Source organism: Tympanuchus pallidicinctus, unplaced genomic scaffold (genome assembly GCF_026119805.1).
Source record: "Tympanuchus pallidicinctus isolate F22 unplaced genomic scaffold, pur_lepc_1.0 scaffold8, whole genome shotgun sequence".
Taxonomy (NCBI): Eukaryota; Metazoa; Chordata; class Aves; order Galliformes; family Phasianidae; genus Tympanuchus; species Tympanuchus pallidicinctus.
Genome location: NW_026294802.1, coordinates 5,280,700 through 5,287,864, shown reverse-complemented (window position 1 = coordinate 5,287,864; position 7,165 = coordinate 5,280,700).

Here is a 7,165-nt window from a genome sequence, read left to right as displayed (position 1 = left end):
AACGGGCAGCCCGCTGAGCGCACTCCCGGGGGCCTCTCAAATTATCAGAGGGCACGGTGAGAGATGAACTGCGCCTTGCAATAACCGTAGGTGAGCTGGATAGCTGATTGCTCAAGGTACCAAACCGCAATAGGTTGAAGTGAGCAAGGAAAACTACAAGAGGAACAAGATGAGCCCGTGTTTATGATAAGCGAGGACAGCTGCATTTTTGTGACTGAAAGTCGCTTAAGGGACCAGCGCATTGAGGATGAGCAACCTCCAGCTCAAATTCAGTAAGAAAGAAACCATGTTAAAAAAAAAAGAAAAAGAAAAAAGAAAATGGGCAGAGACAGAGTTCTTGGAAAAGGGGTGGACATTTTGAGAAATAGTATGACTGCATATCAGGCTTTGTGGAAATGTAATGAATACGTTATGCAGTCAGAAATGAAAGCGTGTGCACAGAAGCAAAGGTAGAGAATTGCTTTGGGTGTGAACCCCGTTCTCTCTCATGATACGACCAAGGATACCAGCTGATGATCATCATTCAGTGATTGTTATCAGTTATTATATTAAATGTTTCCATTAGCATGCCCCCCCCACAACGTGTCACAGGCTGCCATGTGTAATTCACTCTGTGCCACCCAAGGCAAAGAAATTAACGCTTAGGAGCCTGTGAAGCCTGCGCACTCTGCTTGAAGTTCATAGGTTGGTATTAGTCAGCTTCTGTGGTTTCTCATTCTGTTTGGCACAGATAAGCTTTAGCAGCACACCCCTTGCAGTATTACGAGACTACTGTTTGTAAAGGCACTGTCTCCTATCTTATCAGAAGGGCCCCACAAGGGAACTCAGGAATGCACTGAGGAATGCACTCAGGAAGGAAGAAGGAAGTTCCCCAGCTGCTCCAGGATGATCTGGAGGCCACATTAAGTCCTTGCTGAAACCGAAACTGAAACCAGACAAAACTGGTTGAGGCAGGCTGAAGCAGGAATAAGTGTAACCTGAAGTAACCTGTGGTTCGCCGAGGCTGAAATAAATGTGCAATTACACAGCCAAAAAGGAATAATGAGATTTAAGGAATGTTATAATGAAGTAATGCCCCACCCTCACTTCCTGTGTGAATGAGTGAACGCCTTACAGAGCTTGCGCAAAGGAATGACACAAGACATATAACCAGAGACAATTTTTAGCTAAGCTAATAGCTTTTTAAAGCTGTTTCATTGAAAACAACTGTGTAAATATCAGATTGGGATGTTCCCTTCGCTCCCAAGTTTGTAGTCTTAAATGAAGTGCTGTCAGCAAACCTCAGTCCTGTAAGTCTATCAAATCTGTACACCAGGCCCTGTGCTCCCAGGATCTGGGAGGACACAAACACCATGAAGACCAACCCCTAGCTCCACAAAGAACCACCCAAAGGTCACATCATATTTCTGAAAGCTTTGTCCGAGATTCAATAGATAAAACAAAAAATAGGCGAGTTAACGTGAGAAGAAAATAGAATATAGTACAGTACTTACAAATCGCAACATTGCCAGAAGACTTTGATGTGCTCAGAAGGTCTATGTTCATGTTTTAAAGAGATGAAAAAGCTACGTAGAGTAAATCTCACATTAAATTTTGTAAAGCGAGTAACTGGACATTCTCACCCACACAAGTACCAGAATGAGCGCCTAAGCAGCTTGGCACGTGTATGGGACATTCTCACCCACACAAGTACCAACTGCAGAGTCACAGCCTGAACCTCTGATTGATCACCTGAGGCGAGCCATGAGTCAGCCAGAGGAGCACAGGTGGAGGCAATTCACTGTGCTGCTGGAAGGGATGGAGCCTGGCTGCACCCCTCCTAGAGCTATTGAAGAGCTGGCTACCAGTGGGGAAGGATCTCTTCTGGAGTTTTGTGAGTGAGTCTAGAATAGAGGTAAGCCTTCTATGTATTCTCTTTTGTTATCATAATCTGCTTTGTCAAATTCTCTTGTTTATTTCATAATTATAACATCTTAATATTAGCATGACATGTGGGATATGAGACTGACCTGTGAGACAGAATGTGTCTGCTACAAAATCCTCTTTGTGTCCTATGATCCACTTCACTGTTGAGCATATGTGCACATATGTAGGTAGCCTTTAAGAGCCAATGGTTACTGTGATCTTCTGCCTCTGGGTGGGTCTTACATAACATTGCTGAGTCGCAGGAGTCCTTTTGTTTTCCTTTTGTTATTTTCTGGCTCAGGCCAGCTCATTTATCCCCACTCATCTTACCATGGCTTCATTCTCTTTCCCTCTGGTTAATAGACAAAACCCAGACTAGATTGCACTGGGATCCAGATGGACCTTAGGTAATAATGCATCATTCCTACTTTATTTGAGCAGTTTCAGAATTTCTTATGCAAATTTCTGTGTTGCCTTGTGGAAGAGGAAATCTAAGAATAAAAGAAAGTAACAGAGCCATGGTAGGGGAAATGAGACTTATGTGCAGATAGTTCAGTAGACAAACTCGAAGCACAATAACAAAGTATTTGTCATTTCTTGTGATGAGACAGACCAAGCTACTGATTTAGCACATTTAGAGAGCCACTGTTCTAACAAGTGGAAGACAACAGGGCAAGCAGTGTAACAATACTGCACTTGAGAAAGCTGCAGGATGAGAGTGCAGAGGTCAACTATCTTCGATTACCTCTGGGCTGGTTATACAAATGGTGATTTACCAGGGTCTATTAGCAGTTAATCAACATGATCTAAGGAAATGCAAGGAACAACAGATCACAGAAACTAAAAAGCGGAAAACCTCTCTTCAGAGACTGAAGTGGAGCTACCAACACAGAGTCAGCACTGAAGATCATATCATCTGAAAATCAGTTGCTACAGGGGCAAACATTTTTCTCCAGGCCACCACAACATGCCAGTCAGTTTTTGTAGGATTGACAGATACGGAGTAAACGAGCAATTCAAACTTGTTTCTTTATTAAGGCAAGTTCCATGTCATACGTCTAGTTACACGTGCACACTTCACAACTACCTGTCGCAACAGAGATCAGGAGTCTGGTGCAGCCTTCAGTATGGCTTGGGTTTGTTGACGGTGGCTTCTCCTCACATGCTGGTTTTCTTGGTTTCACAAGGCTTTGTGGTTTCTTTGCTACTTACTGCTGAATCCTCAGTTGAAAGTTGAGTACTAAGCAAACAGGAACCAACTACAATGAGCCGAGACTAGCAAATGATGCAAACAGGAACTAGGTGTAACAAGCACTGATGTTTCCATTGTTGACCAAAGAACATGTTGTAAAAGTACAGGAGTAAAGAATCAAGTCAAATCATTGTTTATAAAGCATACATGTAAATGAGAAGTGATAATTGTGTTGAGAGGTTTTCTCTAATAGAAGGCTACTCTACTTGGAAGGATGATACAATCTAGCAGTCACATCAGTAACGCTGCACTGGGCCAAAATTTTCTAAATAACAATGTTGGAAACACCAAATTTAGAAACAGGAGAAGTGAAATTAAGGTTAACAAGTAAGAAGCAATTAGGGGAAGTATTGTTTATTTGGGATGAATCATAGAATCATGATGATTGGAAAAGACCATCCAGTCCAACTGTCCATCCATCACCAATATTTCCTGTTAATCATGTCCTTCAGTACAACATTTAAACATTCTTTGAGTGCCTCCAGGGTTGGTGACTACCACCTCCATGGGCAGCCTGTTTCAGTTCCTGACCACTCTCATGGAGAAGCAGTATTTCCTAACATGAATCTCTCCTGGCGCAACTTGAGGCTATTCCCTGTAGTCCTATTGCTAGTTGCATGGGAGATGAACCCAATCTCCACCTCGTCACAGCTTCCCTTTGGGTAGTTGTTGAGAGTGGTAAGGGCAACCCTGAGCCTCCTCTTCTAAACAATCTCAGCTCCCTCAGCTGCTCTTAATAAGGCTTGTGATTCAGACCCTTTGCCAGCTTCGTTGCCCTTCTCTGAACATGTTTCTGTGTTCAGAGTGCATCTAGTTAATCTAGTCAGACGAAGGGAAGTAAGTGTAGGCAGAGTGTGAGGAGGTGCTTTCAGGGAAAGAGAAAATGGATAATATGGCATAACATAGAGAAAAGAGAGGTATGGATCCTCTTCAACTAGGAGCACTGGTGCCTATTAATGCTTGATAGTTCTCAGAGTGGTGGAGGCAGATGTACTTATTATTTCTATTATCCTTATCAAAAATAGGTGGCAAATCTCTTTTCACCAAAAGAAACAAAGTTTCTCTTGTGATGGAGGTGTTGTTGAACTGCATCCATTTTTTCTTATTATTTGGACCTATGTTATGGCCCTGAGGGCATGCCATACTAGACCATTCCTGGACATTCACTAGACAGCTCCCCAAGAGCTCCCTTACCAGCCAACAAACCAGGCCTCATTTGTGTCCCCAGTGCCATCAGCTCCTGACTCAGCAATGTCACAACAGGGCCCCACTGAACCAGGCCAACCTACAGATCGATGGCTTGGCCTAACAATTGTAAGTATGGCAATTTTGTGAATAGATTGAACCTCATGGAAACTGTATGAATATTAATATGCTAAATGTATATAATGAGGGTGATTTAATTACGGTGTCTGCATTCTAGGTGAAGAGATTCGCATGCACCCTGAAACAGTTGAATGTTGCAATAATTAGGAGCTAAGGTCACTGTGACCTGATGATTATCAGCAACGGTATGAGGTTCACTTCGTAAACTGGGACTAGATGATGAACACCCATGTCCTTGACTCCTCACCAAACTTTTGAGTCCTTTCCTTACATGGGTATCTATGGGGTATAAAATAGCAGTTCTAAGTAGTGCATACATTTCAACTGTGATGCACGTTCCCTTTTTTTCAATTTGGCATTTCACTAATTTGATATGATGGAGGACCCATCCTATTCATAGTTACAGATGGACTTTCCTCTTTGTCTTTTAAATTCTTTTCTTCCATCAACAGCTTCATATACAAGCTGTACCCCACACCTCTGCATAGATGTATATTTAAAGAGGAACCTTAGTTTATATTATTCCTGCTCTTTTAAGCTTCTGTATTTTTCTTCTATCTCTGACCATCCAGATGCATGCATCTCAGATACTCAGGCTAAAACATCTTCCTCTGAAGAAGTTTCTAATGAAATTAAAGGCATATAATAATAATAATAATGCTGTGAAGACCTAAATCTCAAATGCCAATGAACTAGAACTTCTTAAAGATTAGGGATAAGTGGTGATTGCAGTCCTTCCCACTTACTATTCCCTGTCTTCTGTAATGCTTCTATAGCAGCTCTGTTTCCACGTACAGTTTTTGTGATCAAGGTGACAGAATCAATTGCAGCATTTGCTTTTTCCTCAGACTTTGGAGGCTAAAGTTACAGATACTTCACTCTTGCATTAAAGGCCTCCAGCTGTCAGTGACTTCTTTAGTTGTACAAATGGAGTGCGTTTCCAGTTATTGTGTAACATCTTGCAGTAGATGTTTATTTATTCCACTGTCTTTTTTTCTCTTTCCTGCTTTTTTGACCTTTGTGTTTCTGCTGGGCACTGAGATTTGCTGTTACTGACTTTTTTAAGAGGCATACCTACTACTCTTTCATTCAGCTTCCTAATTCTGTTCCTCTGAGCTTTTACTTATCTAATTCACAAATGGTTTCGAGAGCATCTCATCTATTTATCCATCTTGTTACATAGAAGACGGAAGCTTATTTCAAATAAGGATCTGACTTCCACCACCTTTTGGCTCATGGAAATAACCAGAACCGTATTCCTTCCTCACAATAGTCTCTGGCCTTTTACCACTTCACAATCTCAAAGATCACATGCAGATCAGTATGCTGGGATCTACTTGGCAACGCTGACAGAACTTCATCCTCATGAATGTTCAGGGCTACTCATGCAATGTACCATCTTCTACTCCATGTTGAACTTCCATTAATGAATCAAATTTTTGTAATGCTAGAGTTGTTCACTCATGCTTCAAAACTTGATATATTCTCCCGCATAGTGTATTCTTTTGCAGTGGTTGGATATTCATGTTTTTGTCTCTCGTTAAAAAGGGCATGGCATCATAAGCTGAAGAGAATGAAAAAGATATGGAAATATGCCATAATTATACAGATATCGGGAAAAAGTAGATGCAAAAAGGTTTCATGCATTAATAATTTCAGCTTTGATAAATAAGGTGAGTTGTCATGGATGCCAGAACAAGACAATATGTATTATCCAGTCAAGAAATGTGGAATGTGGTGAAACTATTAGAACTCTACATTCCAGGCAACACTATCAAGATACTCTATCTTAAATTATGATAAACTACATCAGAGAAAACATAAGGCATGTAATTAAGAAATTATTACACTCTGGGCAACCTCAGGGCTGGGATTTGCCAGCGCTGCCTATGTCTGGGCTTGTCTTGGTCTGCCTGGGGCTTTGCCTTGGCTTGTTCAACTGTAACATCAGCTGCCTTCCAATCAGATTATTATCAGATCATATTCCCTAACCAATTTCAACAGTCATTAGTTTTGTGTAAGCGTGTGCTGTACTGCTATAGTACTTCTAATGAAGCTCTGTTACAATAGTTAGTAAAAATAGGTTGCTACTCTGTGCAGCAGCGCTGTCTATGACTGAGAAGTGTAGAAGAGTACACGCATGGGATGATAGCTGCGGCCTTGAAAGAAGAGACATTGGATGATACCAGAGACCCCAGGGTTATAAACAAGTCCCCAGTGCTCAATTACTGGTCACTAAAGGAATGCAGCCTTGGGAGCTGCGTAAAATCAGTTTTGAGGATAACAAAGAGCAAGCGTCCAGCATTACATGAAATACACCATATGCAGATAACTTGGTTATAATTAGGAAATGTGTGGTAATGGAGTAATAAACATAGTTTGTGTTGGAATAACATGCATATGAAAAATAAGAACAGGCGAGTAGATACAAACAAACCCCCGCTGTCAGCACCATCCTCCAAGTCAGGACCAAGGGCACTCATGAATCATCATAACCATCCTTCTAGAGTAAGAATTGCCCTGTCAACCTTATGAGCCAGAGGAGCAGCAGAAGCATGAGTCTAACAACAGGGAGTAGACTTATGTACTAGGAATTTTCTCCAAAACTGTTTTTGCTGCTAATTATTATGGCTTTTTTCTGTAATACTTATGTGAATATTGTCCCAAAATCTGAGCAAAAAG